Raw genomic sequence first — 14401 nt, 5'->3', positions numbered from 1 at the left:
CTGCGAAATACAAATAGCCGAATAGACTACTACTTTATCGCCTACAACCATACCACGTTGAATGCACCCGATCTCGTTCGATCTCGGAAGTTAAGCAATGTCGGGCTCGGTTAGTACTTGCATGGGTGACCGGCTGGGAATACCGAGTGTCGTAGGCTTTCGTCGCCTCTTCATTCGATTTTGCTCTGTTTTCCAACAACTGCAAAATACAAATAGCCGAATAGACTACTATTTTATCGCCTACAACCATACCACGTTGAATGCACCCGATCTCGTTCGATCTCGGAAGTTAAGCAATGTCGGGCTCGGTTAGTACTTGCATGGGTGACCGGCTGGGAATACCGAGTGTCGTAGGCTTTTCGTCGCCGTTTCATTCGATTTTGCTCTGTTTTCTAACAACTGCGAAATACAAATAGCCGAATAGACTACTACTTTATCGCCTACAACCATACCACGGTGAATGCACCCGATCTCGTTCGATCTCGGAAGTTAAGCAATGTCGGGCTCGGTTAGTACTTGCATGGGTGACCGGCTGGGAATACCGAGTGTCGTAGGCTTATCGTCGCCGTTTCATTCGATTTTGCTCTGTTTTCCAACAACTGCGAAATACAAATAGCCGAATAGACCACTACTTTATTGCCTACAACCATACCACGTTGAATGCACCCGATCTTGTTCGATCCCGGAAGTTAAGCAATGTCGGGCTCGGTTAGTACTTGCATGGGTGACCGGCTGGGAATACCGAGTGTCGTAGGCGTTTTTTTCGTCGCCGTTCCATTCGTTTTTTCTCTGTTTTCTAACAACTGCAAAATACAAATAGCAGAACAGGCTACTACTTTATCGACTACAACCATACCACGTTGAATGCACCCGATCTCGTTCGATCTCGGAAGTTAAGCAATGTCGGGCTCGGTTAGTACTTGCATGGGTGACCGGCTGGGAATACCGAGTGTTGTAGGCTTTTCGTCGCCGTTTCATTCGATTTTGCTCTGTTTTCCAACAACTGCGAAATACAAATAGCCGAATAGACTACTACTTTATTGCCTACAACCCTACCACGTTGAATGCACCCGATCTCGTTCGATCCCGGAAGTTAAGCAATGTCGGGCTCGGTTAGTACTTGCATGGGTGACCGGCTGGGAATACCGAGTGTCGTAGGCTTTTCGTCGCCGTTTAATTCGATTTTGCTCTGTTTTCCAACAACTGCGAAATACAAATAGCCGAATAGACTACTACTTTATCGCCTACAACCATACCACGTTGAATGCACCCGATCTCGTTCGATCTCGGAAGTTAAGCAATGTCGGGCTCGGTTAGTACTTGCATGGGTGACCGGCTGGGAATACCGAGTGTCGTAGGCTTTCGTCGCCTCTTCATTCGATTTTGCTCTGTTTTCCAACAACTGCAAAATACAAATAGCCGAATAGACTACTACTTTATCGCCTACAACCATACCACGTTGAATGCACCCGATCTCGTTCGATCTCGGAAGTTAAGCAATGTCGGGCTCGGTTAGTACTTGCATGGGTGACCGGCTGGGAATACCGAGTGTCGTAGGCTTTTCGTCGCCGTTTCATTCGATTTTGCTCTGTTTTCCAACAACTGCGAAATACAAATAGCCGAATAGACTACTACTTTATCGCCTACAATCATACCACGTTGAATGCACCCGATCTCGTTCGATCTCGGAAGTTAAGCAATGTCGGGCTCGGTTAGTACTTGCATGGGTGACCGGCTGGGAATACCGAGTGTCGTAGGCTTTTCGTCGCCGTTTCATTCGATTTTGCTCTGTTTTCCAACAACTGCGAAATACAAATAGCCGAATAGACTACTACTTTATCGCCTACAATCATACCACGTTGAATGCACCCGATCTCGTTCGATCTCGGAAGTTAAGCAATGTCGGGCTCGGTTAGTACTTGCATGGGTGATCGGCTGGGAATACCGAGTGTCGTAGGCTTTTTGTCGCCGTTTCATTCGATTTTGCTCTGTTTTCCAACAACTGCAAAATACCAATAGCCGAATAGACTACTACTTTATCGCCTACAACCATACCACGTTGAATGCACCCGATCTCGTTCGATCTCGGAAGTTAAGCAATGTCGGGCTCGGTTAGTACTTGCATGGGTGACCGGCTGGGAATACCGAGTGTTGTAGGCTTTTCGTCGCCGTTTCATTCGATTTTGCTCTGTTTTCCAACAACTGCGAAATACAAATAGCCGAATAGACTACTACTTTATTGCCTACAACCCTACCACGTTGAATGCACCCGATCTCGTTCGATCCCGGAAGTTAAGCAATGTCGGGCTCGGTTAGTACTTGCATGGGTGACCGGCTGGGAATACCGAGTGTCGTAGGCTTTTCGTCGCCGTTTAATTCGATTTTGCTCTGTTTTCCAACAACTGCGAAATACAAATAGCCGAATAGACTACTACTTTATCGCCTACAACCATACCACGTTGAATGCACCCGATCTCGTTCGATCTCGGAAGTTAAGCAATGTCGGGCTCGGTTAGTACTTGCATGGGTGACCGGCTGGGAATACCGAGTGTCGTAGGCTTTCGTCGCCTCTTCATTCGATTTTGCTCTGTTTTCCAACAACTGCAAAATACAAATAGCCGAATAGACTACTATTTTATCGCCTACAACCATACCACGTTGAATGCACCCGATCTCGTTCGATCTCGGAAGTTAAGCAATGTCGGGCTCGGTTAGTACTTGCATGGGTGACCGGCTGGGAATACCGAGTGTCGTAGGCTTTTCGTCGCCGTTTCATTCGATTTTGCTCTGTTTTCTAACAACTGCGAAATACAAATAGCCGAATAGACTACTACTTTATCGCCTACAACCATACCACGGTGAATGCACCCGATCTCGTTCGATCTCGGAAGTTAAGCAATGTCGGGCTCGGTTAGTACTTGCATGGGTGACCGGCTGGGAATACCGAGTGTCGTAGGCTTATCGTCGCCGTTTCATTCGATTTTGCTCTGTTTTCCAACAACTGCGAAATACAAATAGCCGAATAGACCACTACTTTATTGCCTACAACCATACCACGTTGAATGCACCCGATCTCGTTCGATCCCGGAAGTTAAGCAATGTCGGGCTCGGTTAGTACTTGCATGGGTGACCGGCTGGGAATACCGAGTGTCGTAGGCGTTTTTTTCGTCGCCGTTCCATTCGTTTTTTCTCTGTTTTCTAACAACTGCAAAATACAAATAGCAGAACAGGCTACTACTTTATCGACTACAACCATACCACGTTGAATGCACCCGATCTCGTTCGATCTCGGAAGTTAAGCAATGTCGGGCTCGGTTAGTACTTGCATGGGTGACCGGCTGGGAATACCGAGTGTTGTAGGCTTTTCGTCGCCGTTTCATTCGATTTTGCTCTGTTTTCCAACAACTGCGAAATACAAATAGCCGAATAGACTACTACTTTATTGCCTACAACCCTACCACGTTGAATGCACCCGATCTCGTTCGATCCCGGAAGTTAAGCAATGTCGGGCTCGGTTAGTACTTGCATGGGTGACCGGCTGGGAATACCGAGTGTCGTAGGCTTTTCGTCGCCGTTTAATTCGATTTTGCTCTGTTTTCCAACAACTGCGAAATACAAATAGCCGAATAGACTACTACTTTATCGCCTACAACCATACCACGTTGAATGCACCCGATCTCGTTCGATCTCGGAAGTTAAGCAATGTCGGGCTCGGTTAGTACTTGCATGGGTGACCGGCTGGGAATACCGAGTGTCGTAGGCTTTCGTCGCCTCTTCATTCGATTTTGCTCTGTTTTCCAACAACTGCAAAATACAAATAGCCGAATAGACTACTATTTTATCGCCTACAACCATACCACGTTGAATGCACCCGATCTCGTTCGATCTCGGAAGTTAAGCAATGTCGGGCTCGGTTAGTACTTGCATGGGTGACCGGCTGGGAATACCGAGTGTCGTAGGCTTTTCGTCGCCGTTTCATTCGATTTTGCTCTGTTTTCCAACAACTGCAAAATACCAATAGCCGAATAGACTACTACTTTATCGCCTACAACCATACCACGTTGAATGCACCCGATCTCGTTCGATCTCGGAAGTTAAGCAATGTCGGGCTCGGTTAGTACTTGCATGGGTGACCGGCTGGGAATACCGAGTGTTGTAGGCTTTTCGTCGCCGTTTCATTCGATTTTGCTCTGTTTTCCAACAACTGCGAAATACAAATAGCCGAATAGACTACTACTTTATTGCCTACAACCCTACCACGTTGAATGCACCCGATCTCGTTCGATCCCGGAAGTTAAGCAATGTCGGGCTCGGTTAGTACTTGCATGGGTGACCGGCTGGGAATACCGAGTGTCGTAGGCTTTTCGTCGCCGTTTAATTCGATTTTGCTCTGTTTTCCAACAACTGCGAAATACAAATAGCCGAATAGACTACTACTTTATCGCCTACAACCATACCACGTTGAATGCACCCGATCTCGTTCGATCTCGGAAGTTAAGCAATGTCGGGCTCGGTTAGTACTTGCATGGGTGACCGGCTGGGAATACCGAGTGTCGTAGGCTTTCGTCGCCTCTTCATTCGATTTTGCTCTGTTTTCCAACAACTGCAAAATACAAATAGCCGAATAGACTACTATTTTATCGCCTACAACCATACCACGTTGAATGCACCCGATCTCGTTCGATCTCGGAAATTAAGCAATGTCGGGCTCGGTTAGTACTTGCATGGGTGACCGGCTGGGAATACAGAGTGTCGTAGGCTTTTCGTCGCCGTTTCATTCGATTTTGCTCTGTTTTCTAACAACTGCGAAATACAAATAGCCGAATAGACTACTACTTTATCGCCTACAACCATACCACGGTGAATGCACCCGATCTCGTTCGATCTCGGAAGTTAAGCAATGTCGGGCTCGGTTAGTACTTGCATGGGTGACCGGCTGGGAATACCGAGTGTCGTAGGCTTATCGTCGCCGTTTCATTCGATTTTGCTCTGTTTTCCAACAACTGCGAAATACAAATAGCCGAATAGACCACTACTTTATTGCCTACAACCATACCACGTTGAATGCACCCGATCTCGTTCGATCCCGGAAGTTAAGCAATGTCGGGCTCGGTTAGTACTTGCATGGGTGACCGGCTGGGAATACCGAGTGTCGTAGGCGTTTTTTTCGTCGCCGTTCCATTCGTTTTTTCTCTGTTTTCTAACAACTGCAAAATACAAATAGCAGAACAGGCTACTACTTTATCGACTACAACCATACCACGTTGAATGCACCCGATCTCGTTCGATCTCGGAAGTTGAGCAATGTCGGGCTCGGTTAGTACTTGCATGGGTGACCGGCTGGGAATACCGAGTGTCGTAGGCTTTCCGTCGCCTCTTCATTCGATTTTGCTCTGTTTTCCAACAACTGCAAAATACAAATAGCCGAATAGACTACTACTTTATCGCCTACAACCATACCACGTTGAATGCACCCGATCTCGTTCGATCTCGGAAGTTAAGCAATGTCGGGCTCGGTTAGTACTTGCATGGGTGACCGGCTGGGAATACCGAGTGTCGTAGACTTTTCGTCGCCGTTTCATTCGATTTTGCTCTGTTTTCCAACAACTGCGAAATACAAATAGCCGAATAGACTACTACTTTATCGCCTACAATCATACCACGTTGAATGCACCCGATCTCGTTCGATCTCGGAAGTTAAGCAATGTCGGGCTCGGTTAGTACTTGCATGGGTGATCGGCTGGGAATACCGAGTGTCGTAGGCTTTTTGTCGCCGTTTCATTCGATTTTGCTCTGTTTTCCAACAACTGCAAAATACCAATAGCCGAATAGACTACTACTTTATCGCCTACAACCATACCACGTTGAATGCACCCGATCTCGTTCGATCTCGGAAGTTAAGCAATGTCGGGCTCGGTTAGTACTTGCATGGGTGACCGGCTGGGAATACCGAGTGTCGTATGCTTTTCGTCGCCGTTTCATTCGATTTTGCTCTGTTTTCCAACAACTGCGAAATACAAATAGCCGAATAGACTACTACTTTATTGCCTACAACCCTACCACGTTGAATGCACCCGATCTCGTTCGATCTCGGAAGTTAAGCAATGTCGGGCTCGGTTAGTACTTGCATGGGTGACCGGCTGGGAATACCGAGTGTCGTAGGCTTTTCGTCGCCTCTTCATTCGATTTTGCTCTGTTTTCCAACAACTGCAAAATACAAATAGCCGAATAGACTACTACTTTATCGCCTACAACCATACCACGTTGAATGCACCCGATCTCGTTCGATCTCGGAAGTTAAGCAATGTCGGGCTCGGTTAGTACTTGCATGGGTGACCGGCTGGGAATACCGAGTGTCGTAGGCTTTTCGTCGCCGTTTCATTCGATTTTGCTCTGTTTTCTAACAACTGCGAAATACAAATAGCCGAATAGACTACTACTTTATTGCCTACAACCCTACCACGTTGAATGCACCCGATCTCGTTCGATCCCGGAAGTTAAGCAATGTCGGGCTCGGTTAGTACTTGCATGGGTGACCGGCTGGGAATACCGAGTGTCGTAGGCTTTTCGTCGCCGTTTAATTCGATTTTGCTCTGTTTTCCAACAACTGCGAAATACAAATAGCCGAATAGACTACTACTTTATCGCCTACAACCATACCACGTTGAATGCACCCGATCTCGTTCGATCTCGGAAGTTAAGCAATGTCGGGCTCGGTTAGTACTTGCATGGGTGACCGGCTGGGAATACCGAGTGTCGTAGGCTTTCGTCGCCTCTTCATTCGATTTTGCTCTGTTTTCCAACAACTGCAAAATACAAATAGCCGAATAGACTACTATTTTATCGCCTACAACCATACCACGTTGAATGCACCCGATCTCGTTCGATCTCGGAAGTTAAGCAATGTCGGGCTCGGTTAGTACTTGCATGGGTGACCGGCTGGGAATACCGAGTGTCGTAGGCTTTTCGTCGCCGTTTCATTCGATTTTGCTCTGTTTTCTAACAACTGCGAAATACAAATAGCCGAATAGACTACTACTTTATCGCCTACAACCATACCACGGTGAATGCACCCGATCTCGTTCGATCTCGGAAGTTAAGCAATGTCGGGCTCGGTTAGTACTTGCATGGGTGACCGGCTGGGAATACCGAGTGTCGTAGGCTTATCGTCGCCGTTTCATTCGATTTTGCTCTGTTTTCCAACAACTGCGAAATACAAATAGCCGAATAGACCACTACTTTATTGCCTACAACCATACCACGTTGAATGCACCCGATCTCGTTCGATCCCGGAAGTTAAGCAATGTCGGGCTCGGTTAGTACTTGCATGGGTGACCGGCTGGGAATACCGAGTGTCGTAGGCGTTTTTTTCGTCGCCGTTCCATTCGTTTTTTCTCTGTTTTCTAACAACTGCAAAATACAAATAGCAGAACAGGCTACTACTTTATCGACTACAACCATACCACGTTGAATGCACCCGATCTCGTTCGATCTCGGAAGTTGAGCAATGTCGGGCTCGGTTAGTACTTGCATGGGTGACCGGCTGGGAATACCGAGTGTCGTAGGCTTTCCGTCGCCTCTTCATTCGATTTTGCTCTGTTTTCCAACAACTGCAAAATACAAATAGCCGAATAGACTACTACTTTATCGCCTACAACCATACCACGTTGAATGCACCCGATCTCGTTCGATCTCGGAAGTTAAGCAATGTCGGGCTCGGTTAGTACTTGCATGGGTGACCGGCTGGGAATACCGAGTGTCGTAGGCTTTTCGTCGCCGTTTCATTCGATTTTGCTCTGTTTTCCAACAACTGCGAAATACAAATAGCCGAATAGACTACTACTTTATCGTCTACAACCATACCACGTTGAATGCACCCGATCTCGTTCGATCTCGGAAGTTAAGCAATGTCGGGCTCGGTTAGTACTTGCATGGGTGACCGGCTGGGAATACCGAGTGTCGTAGACTTTTCGTCGCCGTTTCATTCGATTTTGCTCTGTTTTCCAACAACTGCGAAATACAAATAGCCGAATAGACTACTACTTTATCGCCTACAATCATACCACGTTGAATGCACCCGATCTCGTTCGATCTCGGAAGTTAAGCAATGTCGGGCTCGGTTAGTACTTGCATGGGTGATCGGCTGGGAATACCGAGTGTCGTAGGCTTTTTGTCGCCGTTTCATTCGATTTTGCTCTGTTTTCCAACAACTGCAAAATACCAATAGCCGAATAGACTACTACTTTATCGCCTACAACCATACCACGTTGAATGCACCCGATCTCGTTCGATCTCGGAAGTTAAGCAATGTCGGGCTCGGTTAGTACTTGCATGGGTGACCGGCTGGGAATACCGAGTGTTGTAGGCTTTTCGTCGCCGTTTCATTCGATTTTGCTCTGTTTTCCAACAACTGCGAAATACAAATAGCCGAATAGACTACTACTTTATTGCCTACAACCCTACCACGTTGAATGCACCCGATCTCGTTCGATCCCGGAAGTTAAGCAATGTCGGGCTCGGTTAGTACTTGCATGGGTGACCGGCTGGGAATACCGAGTGTCGTAGGCTTTTCGTCGCCGTTTAATTCGATTTTGCTCTGTTTTCCAACAACTGCGAAATACAAATAGCCGAATAGACTACTACTTTATCGCCTACAACCATACCACGTTGAATGCACCCGATCTCGTTCGATCTCGGAAGTTAAGCAATGTCGGGCTCGGTTAGTACTTGCATGGGTGACCGGCTGGGAATACCGAGTGTCGTAGGCTTTCGTCGCCTCTTCATTCGATTTTGCTCTGTTTTCCAACAACTGCAAAATACAAATAGCCGAATAGACTACTATTTTATCGCCTACAACCATACCACGTTGAATGCACCCGATCTCGTTCGATCTCGGAAGTTAAGCAATGTCGGGCTCGGTTAGTACTTGCATGGGTGACCGGCTGGGAATACCGAGTGTCGTAGGCTTTTCGTCGCCGTTTCATTCGATTTTGCTCTGTTTTCTAACAACTGCGAAATACAAATAGCCGAATAGACTACTACTTTATCGCCTACAACCATACCACGGTGAATGCACCCGATCTCGTTCGATCTCGGAAGTTAAGCAATGTCGGGCTCGGTTAGTACTTGCATGGGTGACCGGCTGGGAATACCGAGTGTCGTAGGCTTATCGTCGCCGTTTCATTCGATTTTGCTCTGTTTTCCAACAACTGCGAAATACAAATAGCCGAATAGACCACTACTTTATTGCCTACAACCATACCACGTTGAATGCACCCGATCTCGTTCGATCCCGGAAGTTAAGCAATGTCGGGCTCGGTTAGTACTTGCATGGGTGACCGGCTGGGAATACCGAGTGTCGTAGGCGTTTTTTTCGTCGCCGTTCCATTCGTTTTTTCTCTGTTTTCTAACAACTGCAAAATACAAATAGCAGAACAGGCTACTACTTTATCGACTACAACCATACCACGTTGAATGCACCCGATCTCGTTCGATCTCGGAAGTTAAGCAATGTCGGGCTCGGTTAGTACTTGCATGGGTGACCGGCTGGGAATACCGAGTGTTGTAGGCTTTTCGTCGCCGTTTCATTCGATTTTGCTCTGTTTTCCAACAACTGCGAAATACAAATAGCCGAATAGACTACTACTTTATTGCCTACAACCCTACCACGTTGAATGCACCCGATCTCGTTCGATCCCGGAAGTTAAGCAATGTCGGGCTCGGTTAGTACTTGCATGGGTGACCGGCTGGGAATACCGAGTGTCGTAGGCTTTTCGTCGCCGTTTAATTCGATTTTGCTCTGTTTTCCAACAACTGCGAAATACAAATAGCCGAATAGACTACTACTTTATCGCCTACAACCATACCACGTTGAATGCACCCGATCTCGTTCGATCTCGGAAGTTAAGCAATGTCGGGCTCGGTTAGTACTTGCATGGGTGACCGGCTGGGAATACCGAGTGTCGTAGGCTTTCGTCGCCTCTTCATTCGATTTTGCTCTGTTTTCCAACAACTGCAAAATACAAATAGCCGAATAGACTACTATTTTATCGCCTACAACCATACCACGTTGAATGCACCCGATCTCGTTCGATCTCGGAAGTTAAGCAATGTCGGGCTCGTTTAGTACTTGCATGGGTGACCGGCTGGGAATACCGAGTGTCGTAGGCTTTTCGTCGCCGTTTCATTCGATTTTGCTCTGTTTTCCAACAACTGCAAAATACCAATAGCCGAATAGACTACTACTTTATCGCCTACAACCATACCACGTTGAATGCACCCGATCTCGTTCGATCTCGGAAGTTAAGCAATGTCGGGCTCGGTTAGTACTTGCATGGGTGACCGGTTGGGAATACCGAGTGTTGAAGGCTTTTCGTCGCCGTTTCATTCGATTTTGCTCTGTTTTCCAACAACTGCGAAATACAAATAGCCGAATAGACTACTACTTTATTGCCTACAACCCTACCACGTTGAATGCACCCGATCTCGTTCGATCCCGGAAGTTAAGCAATGTCGGGCTCGGTTAGTACTTGCATGGGTGACCGGCTGGGAATACCGAGTGTCGTAGGCTTTTCGTCGCCGTTTAATTCGATTTTGCTCTGTTTTCCAACAACTGCGAAATACAAATAGCCGAATAGACTACTACTTTATCGCCTACAACCATACCACGTTGAATGCACCCGATCTCGTTCGATCTCGGAAGTTAAGCAATGTCGGGCTCGGTTAGTACTTGCATGGGTGACCGGCTGGGAATACCGAGTGTCGTAGGCTTTCGTCGCCTCTTCATTCGATTTTGCTCTGTTTTCCAACAACTGCAAAATACAAATAGCCGAATAGACTACTATTTTATCGCCTACAACCATACCACGTTGAATGCACCCGATCTCGTTCGATCTCGGAAGTTAAGCAATGTCGGGCTCGGTTAGTACTTGCATGGGTGACCGGCTGGGAATACCGAGTGTCGTAGGCTTTTCGTCGCCGTTTCATTCGATTTTGCTCTGTTTTCTAACAACTGCGAAATACAAATAGCCGAATAGACTACTACTTTATCGCCTACAACCATACCACGGTGAATGCACCCGATCTCGTTCGATCTCGGAAGTTAAGCAATGTCGGGCTCGGTTAGTACTTGCATGGGTGACCGGCTGGGAATACCGAGTGTCGTAGGCTTATCGTCGCCGTTTCATTCGATTTTGCTCTGTTTTCCAACAACTGCGAAATACAAATAGCCGAATAGACCACTACTTTATTGCCTACAACCATACCACGTTGAATGCACCCGATCTCGTTCGATCCCGGAAGTTAAGCAATGTCGGGCTCGGTTAGTACTTGCATGGGTGACCGGCTGGGAATACCGAGTGTCGTAGGCGTTTTTTTCGTCGCCGTTCCATTCGTTTTTTCTCTGTTTTCTAACAACTGCAAAATACAAATAGCAGAACAGGCTACTACTTTATCGACTACAACCATACCACGTTGAATGCACCCGATCTCGTTCGATCTCGGAAGTTGAGCAATGTCGGGCTCGGTTAGTACTTGCATGGGTGACCGGCTGGGAATACCGAGTGTCGTAGGCTTTCCGTCGCCTCTTCATTCGATTTTGCTCTGTTTTCCAACAACTGCAAAATACAAATAGCCGAATAGACTACTACTTTATCGCCTACAACCATACCACGTTGAATGCACCCGATCTCGTTCGATCTCGGAAGTTAAGCAATGTCGGGCTCGGTTAGTACTTGCATGGGTGACCGGCTGGGAATACCGAGTGTCGTAGGCTTTTCGTCGCCGTTTCATTCGATTTTGCTCTGTTTTCCAACAACTGCGAAATACAAATAGCCGAATAGACTACTACTTTATCGTCTACAACCATACCACGTTGAATGCACCCGATCTCGTTCGATCTCGGAAGTTAAGCAATGTCGGGCTCGGTTAGTACTTGCATGGGTGACCGGCTGGGAATACCGAGTGTCGTAGACTTTTCGTCGCCGTTTCATTCGATTTTGCTCTGTTTTCCAACAACTGCGAAATACAAATAGCCGAATAGACTACTACTTTATCGCCTACAATCATACCACGTTGAATGCACCCGATCTCGTTCGATCTCGGAAGTTAAGCAATGTCGGGCTCGGTTAGTACTTGCATGGGTGACCGGCTGGGAATACCGAGTGTCGTAGGCTTTTTGTCGCCGTTTCATTCGATTTTGCTCTGTTTTCCAACAACTGCAAAATACCAATAGCCGAATAGACTACTACTTTATCGCCTACAACCATACCACGTTGAATGCACCCGATCTCGTTCGATCTCGGAAGTTAAGCAATGTCGGGCTCGGTTAGTACTTGCATGGGTGACCGGCTGGGAATACCGAGTGTCGTATGCTTTTCGTCGCCGTTTCATTCGATTTTGCTCTGTTTTCCAACAACTGCGAAATACAAATAGCCGAATAGACTACTACTTTATTGCCTACAACCCTACCACGTTGAATGCACCCGATCTCGTTCGATCTCGGAAGTTAAGCAATGTCGGGCTCGGTTAGTACTTGCATGGGTGACCGGCTGGGAATACCGAGTGTCGTAGGCTTTTCGTCGCCTCTTCATTCGATTTTGCTCTGTTTTCCAACAACTGCAAAATACAAATAGCCGAATAGACTACTACTTTATCGCCTACAACCATACCACGTTGAATGCACCCGATCTCGTTCGATCTCGGAAGTTAAGCAATGTCGGGCTCGGTTAGTACTTGCATGGGTGACCGGCTGGGAATACCGAGTGTCGTAGGCTTTTCGTCGCCGTTTCATTCGATTTTGCTCTGTTTTCTAACAACTGCGAAATACAAATAGCCGAATAGACTACCACTTTATCGCCTACAACCATACCACGGTGAATGCACCCGATCTCGTTCGATCTCGAAAGTTAAGCAATGTCGGGCTCGGTTAGTACTTGCATGGGTGACCGGCTGGGAATACCTAGTGTCGTAGGCTTATCGTCGCCGTTTCATTCGATTTTGCTCTGTTTTCCAACAACTGCGAAATACAAATAGCCGAATAGACCACTACTTTATTGCCTACAACCATACCACGTTGAATGCACCCGATCTCGTTCGATCCCGGAAGTTAAGCAATGTCGGGCTCGGTTAGTACTTGCATGGGTGACCGGCTGAGAATACCGAGTGTCGTAGGATTTTTTTTCGTCGCCGTTCCATTCGTTTTTTCTCTGTTTTCTAACAACTGCAAAATACAAATAGCAGAACAGGCTACTACTTTATCGACTACAACCATACCACGTTGAATGCACCCGATCTCGTTCGATCTCGGAAGTTAAGCAATGTCGGGCTCGGTTAGTACTTGCATGGGTGACCGGCTGGGAATACCGAGTGTCGTAGGCTTTTCGTCGCCTCTTCATTCGATTTTGCTCTGTTTTCCAACAACTGCAAAATACAAATAGCCGAATAGACTACTACTTTATCGCCTACAACCATACCACGTTGAATGCACCCGATCTCGTTCGATCTCGGAAGTTAAGCAATGTCGGGCTCGGTTAGTACTTGCATGGGTGACCGGCTGGGAATACCGAGTGTCGTAGGCTTTTCGTCGCCGTTTCATTCGATTTTGCTCTGTTTTCTAACAACTGCGAAATACAAATAGCCGAATAGACTACCACTTTATCGCCTACAACCATACCACGGTGAATGCACCCGATCTCGTTCGATCTCGAAAGTTAAGCAATGTCGGGCTCGGTTAGTACTTGCATGGGTGACCGGCTGGGAATACCTAGTGTCGTAGGCTTATCGTCGCCGTTTCATTCGATTTTGCTCTGTTTTCCAACAACTGCGAAATACAAATAGCCGAATAGACCACTACTTTATTGCCTACAACCATACCACGTTGAATGCACCCGATCTCGTTCGATCCCGGAAGTTAAGCAATGTCGGGCTCGGTTAGTACTTGCATGGGTGACCGGCTGAGAATACCGAGTGTCGTAGGATTTTTTTTCGTCGCCGTTCCATTCGTTTTTTCTCGGTTTTCTAACAACTGCAAAATACAAATAGCAGAACAGGCTACTACTTTATCGACTACAACCATACCACGTTGAATGCACCCGATCTCGTTCGATCTTGGAAGTTAAGCAATGTCGGGCTCGGTTAGTACTTGCATGGGTGACCGGCTGGGAATACCGAGTGTCGTAGGCTTTTCGTCGCCTCTTCATTCGATTTTGCTCTGTTTTCCAACAACTGCAAAATACAAATAGCCGAATAGACTACTACTTTATCGCCTACAACCATACCACGTTGAATGCACCCGATCTCGTTCGATCTCGGAAGTTAAGCAATGTCGGGCTCGGTTAGTACTTGCATGGGTGACCGGCTGGGAATACCGAGTGTCGAAGGCTTTTCGTCGCCGTTTCATTCG

The 14401-nt window shown here is 47.0% G+C and overlaps 68 non-coding genes and 4 pseudogenes across 68 annotated transcripts; all 72 read left to right on the top strand.

Moving 5' to 3' along the window:
- The first annotated feature begins 39 nt into the window (after positions 1–39).
- Positions 40–158, top strand: LOC144414372 (5S ribosomal RNA). The gene has a single exon (XR_013470261.1). It is a non-coding gene; the product is annotated as a 5S ribosomal RNA (ribosomal RNA).
- An 80-nt stretch (positions 159–238) lies between these two features.
- LOC144414371 (5S ribosomal RNA) lies at positions 239–357 on the top strand. Its single transcript, XR_013470260.1, has one exon. It is a non-coding gene; the product is annotated as a 5S ribosomal RNA (ribosomal RNA).
- Positions 358–438: 81 nt separating this feature from the next.
- Positions 439–557, top strand: LOC144415694 (5S ribosomal RNA). Its single transcript, XR_013471587.1, has one exon. It is a non-coding gene; the product is annotated as a 5S ribosomal RNA (ribosomal RNA).
- Positions 558–638: 81 nt separating this feature from the next.
- LOC144417778 (5S ribosomal RNA) lies at positions 639–757 on the top strand (annotated as a pseudogene).
- Positions 758–842: 85 nt separating this feature from the next.
- LOC144415125 (5S ribosomal RNA) lies at positions 843–961 on the top strand. The gene has a single exon (XR_013471017.1). It is a non-coding gene; the product is annotated as a 5S ribosomal RNA (ribosomal RNA).
- Positions 962–1042: 81 nt separating this feature from the next.
- LOC144417397 (5S ribosomal RNA) lies at positions 1043–1161 on the top strand. Its single transcript, XR_013473290.1, has one exon. It is a non-coding gene; the product is annotated as a 5S ribosomal RNA (ribosomal RNA).
- Positions 1162–1242: 81 nt separating this feature from the next.
- Positions 1243–1361, top strand: LOC144414370 (5S ribosomal RNA). The gene has a single exon (XR_013470259.1). It is a non-coding gene; the product is annotated as a 5S ribosomal RNA (ribosomal RNA).
- Positions 1362–1441: 80 nt separating this feature from the next.
- Positions 1442–1560, top strand: LOC144414369 (5S ribosomal RNA). Its single transcript, XR_013470258.1, has one exon. It is a non-coding gene; the product is annotated as a 5S ribosomal RNA (ribosomal RNA).
- Positions 1561–1641: 81 nt separating this feature from the next.
- Positions 1642–1760, top strand: LOC144414567 (5S ribosomal RNA). Its single transcript, XR_013470457.1, has one exon. It is a non-coding gene; the product is annotated as a 5S ribosomal RNA (ribosomal RNA).
- Positions 1761–1841: 81 nt separating this feature from the next.
- Positions 1842–1960, top strand: LOC144415901 (5S ribosomal RNA). The gene has a single exon (XR_013471795.1). It is a non-coding gene; the product is annotated as a 5S ribosomal RNA (ribosomal RNA).
- Positions 1961–2041: 81 nt separating this feature from the next.
- LOC144415464 (5S ribosomal RNA) lies at positions 2042–2160 on the top strand. Its single transcript, XR_013471356.1, has one exon. It is a non-coding gene; the product is annotated as a 5S ribosomal RNA (ribosomal RNA).
- An 81-nt stretch (positions 2161–2241) lies between these two features.
- LOC144417396 (5S ribosomal RNA) lies at positions 2242–2360 on the top strand. Its single transcript, XR_013473289.1, has one exon. It is a non-coding gene; the product is annotated as a 5S ribosomal RNA (ribosomal RNA).
- Positions 2361–2441: 81 nt separating this feature from the next.
- Positions 2442–2560, top strand: LOC144414368 (5S ribosomal RNA). The gene has a single exon (XR_013470257.1). It is a non-coding gene; the product is annotated as a 5S ribosomal RNA (ribosomal RNA).
- Positions 2561–2640: 80 nt separating this feature from the next.
- On the top strand, positions 2641–2759 carry LOC144414367 (5S ribosomal RNA). The gene has a single exon (XR_013470256.1). It is a non-coding gene; the product is annotated as a 5S ribosomal RNA (ribosomal RNA).
- Positions 2760–2840: 81 nt separating this feature from the next.
- Positions 2841–2959, top strand: LOC144415693 (5S ribosomal RNA). Its single transcript, XR_013471586.1, has one exon. It is a non-coding gene; the product is annotated as a 5S ribosomal RNA (ribosomal RNA).
- Positions 2960–3040: 81 nt separating this feature from the next.
- Positions 3041–3159, top strand: LOC144416910 (5S ribosomal RNA). The gene has a single exon (XR_013472803.1). It is a non-coding gene; the product is annotated as a 5S ribosomal RNA (ribosomal RNA).
- Positions 3160–3244: 85 nt separating this feature from the next.
- Positions 3245–3363, top strand: LOC144415114 (5S ribosomal RNA). Its single transcript, XR_013471006.1, has one exon. It is a non-coding gene; the product is annotated as a 5S ribosomal RNA (ribosomal RNA).
- An 81-nt stretch (positions 3364–3444) lies between these two features.
- Positions 3445–3563, top strand: LOC144417395 (5S ribosomal RNA). Its single transcript, XR_013473288.1, has one exon. It is a non-coding gene; the product is annotated as a 5S ribosomal RNA (ribosomal RNA).
- Positions 3564–3644: 81 nt separating this feature from the next.
- LOC144414366 (5S ribosomal RNA) lies at positions 3645–3763 on the top strand. The gene has a single exon (XR_013470255.1). It is a non-coding gene; the product is annotated as a 5S ribosomal RNA (ribosomal RNA).
- Positions 3764–3843: 80 nt separating this feature from the next.
- On the top strand, positions 3844–3962 carry LOC144414364 (5S ribosomal RNA). Its single transcript, XR_013470253.1, has one exon. It is a non-coding gene; the product is annotated as a 5S ribosomal RNA (ribosomal RNA).
- An 81-nt stretch (positions 3963–4043) lies between these two features.
- Positions 4044–4162, top strand: LOC144415353 (5S ribosomal RNA). Its single transcript, XR_013471245.1, has one exon. It is a non-coding gene; the product is annotated as a 5S ribosomal RNA (ribosomal RNA).
- An 81-nt stretch (positions 4163–4243) lies between these two features.
- On the top strand, positions 4244–4362 carry LOC144417394 (5S ribosomal RNA). The gene has a single exon (XR_013473287.1). It is a non-coding gene; the product is annotated as a 5S ribosomal RNA (ribosomal RNA).
- Positions 4363–4443: 81 nt separating this feature from the next.
- On the top strand, positions 4444–4562 carry LOC144414363 (5S ribosomal RNA). The gene has a single exon (XR_013470252.1). It is a non-coding gene; the product is annotated as a 5S ribosomal RNA (ribosomal RNA).
- An 80-nt stretch (positions 4563–4642) lies between these two features.
- LOC144417697 (5S ribosomal RNA) lies at positions 4643–4761 on the top strand (annotated as a pseudogene).
- Positions 4762–4842: 81 nt separating this feature from the next.
- Positions 4843–4961, top strand: LOC144415692 (5S ribosomal RNA). The gene has a single exon (XR_013471585.1). It is a non-coding gene; the product is annotated as a 5S ribosomal RNA (ribosomal RNA).
- An 81-nt stretch (positions 4962–5042) lies between these two features.
- LOC144416909 (5S ribosomal RNA) lies at positions 5043–5161 on the top strand. Its single transcript, XR_013472802.1, has one exon. It is a non-coding gene; the product is annotated as a 5S ribosomal RNA (ribosomal RNA).
- An 85-nt stretch (positions 5162–5246) lies between these two features.
- On the top strand, positions 5247–5365 carry LOC144417266 (5S ribosomal RNA). The gene has a single exon (XR_013473159.1). It is a non-coding gene; the product is annotated as a 5S ribosomal RNA (ribosomal RNA).
- Positions 5366–5446: 81 nt separating this feature from the next.
- Positions 5447–5565, top strand: LOC144415406 (5S ribosomal RNA). Its single transcript, XR_013471298.1, has one exon. It is a non-coding gene; the product is annotated as a 5S ribosomal RNA (ribosomal RNA).
- Positions 5566–5646: 81 nt separating this feature from the next.
- LOC144415900 (5S ribosomal RNA) lies at positions 5647–5765 on the top strand. Its single transcript, XR_013471794.1, has one exon. It is a non-coding gene; the product is annotated as a 5S ribosomal RNA (ribosomal RNA).
- Positions 5766–5846: 81 nt separating this feature from the next.
- On the top strand, positions 5847–5965 carry LOC144415408 (5S ribosomal RNA). The gene has a single exon (XR_013471300.1). It is a non-coding gene; the product is annotated as a 5S ribosomal RNA (ribosomal RNA).
- An 81-nt stretch (positions 5966–6046) lies between these two features.
- Positions 6047–6165, top strand: LOC144415590 (5S ribosomal RNA). The gene has a single exon (XR_013471482.1). It is a non-coding gene; the product is annotated as a 5S ribosomal RNA (ribosomal RNA).
- Positions 6166–6246: 81 nt separating this feature from the next.
- Positions 6247–6365, top strand: LOC144414362 (5S ribosomal RNA). Its single transcript, XR_013470251.1, has one exon. It is a non-coding gene; the product is annotated as a 5S ribosomal RNA (ribosomal RNA).
- Positions 6366–6446: 81 nt separating this feature from the next.
- On the top strand, positions 6447–6565 carry LOC144417393 (5S ribosomal RNA). The gene has a single exon (XR_013473286.1). It is a non-coding gene; the product is annotated as a 5S ribosomal RNA (ribosomal RNA).
- Positions 6566–6646: 81 nt separating this feature from the next.
- LOC144414361 (5S ribosomal RNA) lies at positions 6647–6765 on the top strand. The gene has a single exon (XR_013470250.1). It is a non-coding gene; the product is annotated as a 5S ribosomal RNA (ribosomal RNA).
- An 80-nt stretch (positions 6766–6845) lies between these two features.
- LOC144414360 (5S ribosomal RNA) lies at positions 6846–6964 on the top strand. The gene has a single exon (XR_013470249.1). It is a non-coding gene; the product is annotated as a 5S ribosomal RNA (ribosomal RNA).
- Positions 6965–7045: 81 nt separating this feature from the next.
- LOC144415691 (5S ribosomal RNA) lies at positions 7046–7164 on the top strand. Its single transcript, XR_013471584.1, has one exon. It is a non-coding gene; the product is annotated as a 5S ribosomal RNA (ribosomal RNA).
- An 81-nt stretch (positions 7165–7245) lies between these two features.
- On the top strand, positions 7246–7364 carry LOC144416907 (5S ribosomal RNA). The gene has a single exon (XR_013472800.1). It is a non-coding gene; the product is annotated as a 5S ribosomal RNA (ribosomal RNA).
- Positions 7365–7449: 85 nt separating this feature from the next.
- Positions 7450–7568, top strand: LOC144417265 (5S ribosomal RNA). Its single transcript, XR_013473158.1, has one exon. It is a non-coding gene; the product is annotated as a 5S ribosomal RNA (ribosomal RNA).
- Positions 7569–7649: 81 nt separating this feature from the next.
- Positions 7650–7768, top strand: LOC144414359 (5S ribosomal RNA). The gene has a single exon (XR_013470248.1). It is a non-coding gene; the product is annotated as a 5S ribosomal RNA (ribosomal RNA).
- Positions 7769–7849: 81 nt separating this feature from the next.
- On the top strand, positions 7850–7968 carry LOC144414416 (5S ribosomal RNA). Its single transcript, XR_013470306.1, has one exon. It is a non-coding gene; the product is annotated as a 5S ribosomal RNA (ribosomal RNA).
- An 81-nt stretch (positions 7969–8049) lies between these two features.
- LOC144415899 (5S ribosomal RNA) lies at positions 8050–8168 on the top strand. Its single transcript, XR_013471793.1, has one exon. It is a non-coding gene; the product is annotated as a 5S ribosomal RNA (ribosomal RNA).
- Positions 8169–8249: 81 nt separating this feature from the next.
- On the top strand, positions 8250–8368 carry LOC144415242 (5S ribosomal RNA). Its single transcript, XR_013471134.1, has one exon. It is a non-coding gene; the product is annotated as a 5S ribosomal RNA (ribosomal RNA).
- Positions 8369–8449: 81 nt separating this feature from the next.
- Positions 8450–8568, top strand: LOC144417392 (5S ribosomal RNA). The gene has a single exon (XR_013473285.1). It is a non-coding gene; the product is annotated as a 5S ribosomal RNA (ribosomal RNA).
- An 81-nt stretch (positions 8569–8649) lies between these two features.
- Positions 8650–8768, top strand: LOC144414358 (5S ribosomal RNA). The gene has a single exon (XR_013470247.1). It is a non-coding gene; the product is annotated as a 5S ribosomal RNA (ribosomal RNA).
- An 80-nt stretch (positions 8769–8848) lies between these two features.
- Positions 8849–8967, top strand: LOC144414357 (5S ribosomal RNA). The gene has a single exon (XR_013470246.1). It is a non-coding gene; the product is annotated as a 5S ribosomal RNA (ribosomal RNA).
- Positions 8968–9048: 81 nt separating this feature from the next.
- LOC144415689 (5S ribosomal RNA) lies at positions 9049–9167 on the top strand. The gene has a single exon (XR_013471582.1). It is a non-coding gene; the product is annotated as a 5S ribosomal RNA (ribosomal RNA).
- An 81-nt stretch (positions 9168–9248) lies between these two features.
- LOC144416906 (5S ribosomal RNA) lies at positions 9249–9367 on the top strand. Its single transcript, XR_013472799.1, has one exon. It is a non-coding gene; the product is annotated as a 5S ribosomal RNA (ribosomal RNA).
- An 85-nt stretch (positions 9368–9452) lies between these two features.
- Positions 9453–9571, top strand: LOC144415103 (5S ribosomal RNA). The gene has a single exon (XR_013470995.1). It is a non-coding gene; the product is annotated as a 5S ribosomal RNA (ribosomal RNA).
- An 81-nt stretch (positions 9572–9652) lies between these two features.
- LOC144417391 (5S ribosomal RNA) lies at positions 9653–9771 on the top strand. The gene has a single exon (XR_013473284.1). It is a non-coding gene; the product is annotated as a 5S ribosomal RNA (ribosomal RNA).
- An 81-nt stretch (positions 9772–9852) lies between these two features.
- LOC144414356 (5S ribosomal RNA) lies at positions 9853–9971 on the top strand. The gene has a single exon (XR_013470245.1). It is a non-coding gene; the product is annotated as a 5S ribosomal RNA (ribosomal RNA).
- An 80-nt stretch (positions 9972–10051) lies between these two features.
- LOC144415008 (5S ribosomal RNA) lies at positions 10052–10170 on the top strand. The gene has a single exon (XR_013470900.1). It is a non-coding gene; the product is annotated as a 5S ribosomal RNA (ribosomal RNA).
- Positions 10171–10251: 81 nt separating this feature from the next.
- LOC144414794 (5S ribosomal RNA) lies at positions 10252–10370 on the top strand. Its single transcript, XR_013470685.1, has one exon. It is a non-coding gene; the product is annotated as a 5S ribosomal RNA (ribosomal RNA).
- An 81-nt stretch (positions 10371–10451) lies between these two features.
- On the top strand, positions 10452–10570 carry LOC144417389 (5S ribosomal RNA). Its single transcript, XR_013473282.1, has one exon. It is a non-coding gene; the product is annotated as a 5S ribosomal RNA (ribosomal RNA).
- Positions 10571–10651: 81 nt separating this feature from the next.
- LOC144414355 (5S ribosomal RNA) lies at positions 10652–10770 on the top strand. The gene has a single exon (XR_013470244.1). It is a non-coding gene; the product is annotated as a 5S ribosomal RNA (ribosomal RNA).
- Positions 10771–10850: 80 nt separating this feature from the next.
- Positions 10851–10969, top strand: LOC144414353 (5S ribosomal RNA). Its single transcript, XR_013470242.1, has one exon. It is a non-coding gene; the product is annotated as a 5S ribosomal RNA (ribosomal RNA).
- Positions 10970–11050: 81 nt separating this feature from the next.
- On the top strand, positions 11051–11169 carry LOC144415688 (5S ribosomal RNA). Its single transcript, XR_013471581.1, has one exon. It is a non-coding gene; the product is annotated as a 5S ribosomal RNA (ribosomal RNA).
- Positions 11170–11250: 81 nt separating this feature from the next.
- Positions 11251–11369, top strand: LOC144416905 (5S ribosomal RNA). The gene has a single exon (XR_013472798.1). It is a non-coding gene; the product is annotated as a 5S ribosomal RNA (ribosomal RNA).
- Positions 11370–11454: 85 nt separating this feature from the next.
- On the top strand, positions 11455–11573 carry LOC144417264 (5S ribosomal RNA). The gene has a single exon (XR_013473157.1). It is a non-coding gene; the product is annotated as a 5S ribosomal RNA (ribosomal RNA).
- Positions 11574–11654: 81 nt separating this feature from the next.
- On the top strand, positions 11655–11773 carry LOC144414352 (5S ribosomal RNA). The gene has a single exon (XR_013470241.1). It is a non-coding gene; the product is annotated as a 5S ribosomal RNA (ribosomal RNA).
- An 81-nt stretch (positions 11774–11854) lies between these two features.
- LOC144414415 (5S ribosomal RNA) lies at positions 11855–11973 on the top strand. The gene has a single exon (XR_013470305.1). It is a non-coding gene; the product is annotated as a 5S ribosomal RNA (ribosomal RNA).
- An 81-nt stretch (positions 11974–12054) lies between these two features.
- On the top strand, positions 12055–12173 carry LOC144414565 (5S ribosomal RNA). Its single transcript, XR_013470455.1, has one exon. It is a non-coding gene; the product is annotated as a 5S ribosomal RNA (ribosomal RNA).
- Positions 12174–12254: 81 nt separating this feature from the next.
- LOC144415407 (5S ribosomal RNA) lies at positions 12255–12373 on the top strand. The gene has a single exon (XR_013471299.1). It is a non-coding gene; the product is annotated as a 5S ribosomal RNA (ribosomal RNA).
- An 81-nt stretch (positions 12374–12454) lies between these two features.
- Positions 12455–12573, top strand: LOC144415589 (5S ribosomal RNA). The gene has a single exon (XR_013471481.1). It is a non-coding gene; the product is annotated as a 5S ribosomal RNA (ribosomal RNA).
- Positions 12574–12654: 81 nt separating this feature from the next.
- LOC144414351 (5S ribosomal RNA) lies at positions 12655–12773 on the top strand. The gene has a single exon (XR_013470240.1). It is a non-coding gene; the product is annotated as a 5S ribosomal RNA (ribosomal RNA).
- An 81-nt stretch (positions 12774–12854) lies between these two features.
- Positions 12855–12973, top strand: LOC144416642 (5S ribosomal RNA). Its single transcript, XR_013472535.1, has one exon. It is a non-coding gene; the product is annotated as a 5S ribosomal RNA (ribosomal RNA).
- An 81-nt stretch (positions 12974–13054) lies between these two features.
- On the top strand, positions 13055–13173 carry LOC144417600 (5S ribosomal RNA; annotated as a pseudogene).
- An 85-nt stretch (positions 13174–13258) lies between these two features.
- LOC144415346 (5S ribosomal RNA) lies at positions 13259–13377 on the top strand. Its single transcript, XR_013471238.1, has one exon. It is a non-coding gene; the product is annotated as a 5S ribosomal RNA (ribosomal RNA).
- An 81-nt stretch (positions 13378–13458) lies between these two features.
- On the top strand, positions 13459–13577 carry LOC144414350 (5S ribosomal RNA). The gene has a single exon (XR_013470239.1). It is a non-coding gene; the product is annotated as a 5S ribosomal RNA (ribosomal RNA).
- An 81-nt stretch (positions 13578–13658) lies between these two features.
- Positions 13659–13777, top strand: LOC144416640 (5S ribosomal RNA). The gene has a single exon (XR_013472533.1). It is a non-coding gene; the product is annotated as a 5S ribosomal RNA (ribosomal RNA).
- An 81-nt stretch (positions 13778–13858) lies between these two features.
- Positions 13859–13977, top strand: LOC144417599 (5S ribosomal RNA; annotated as a pseudogene).
- An 85-nt stretch (positions 13978–14062) lies between these two features.
- LOC144416878 (5S ribosomal RNA) lies at positions 14063–14181 on the top strand. The gene has a single exon (XR_013472771.1). It is a non-coding gene; the product is annotated as a 5S ribosomal RNA (ribosomal RNA).
- An 81-nt stretch (positions 14182–14262) lies between these two features.
- On the top strand, positions 14263–14381 carry LOC144416049 (5S ribosomal RNA). Its single transcript, XR_013471943.1, has one exon. It is a non-coding gene; the product is annotated as a 5S ribosomal RNA (ribosomal RNA).
- The last annotated feature ends 20 nt before the right edge of the window (positions 14382–14401 follow it).

The sequence above is a fragment of the Styela clava genome, chromosome 15 (assembly GCF_964204865.1).
Source record: "Styela clava chromosome 15, kaStyClav1.hap1.2, whole genome shotgun sequence".
Taxonomy (NCBI): Eukaryota; Metazoa; Chordata; class Ascidiacea; order Stolidobranchia; family Styelidae; genus Styela; species Styela clava.
Note: the sequence above shows the minus strand (reverse complement) of the source record. Positions and strands in the feature narration are given on the sequence as shown.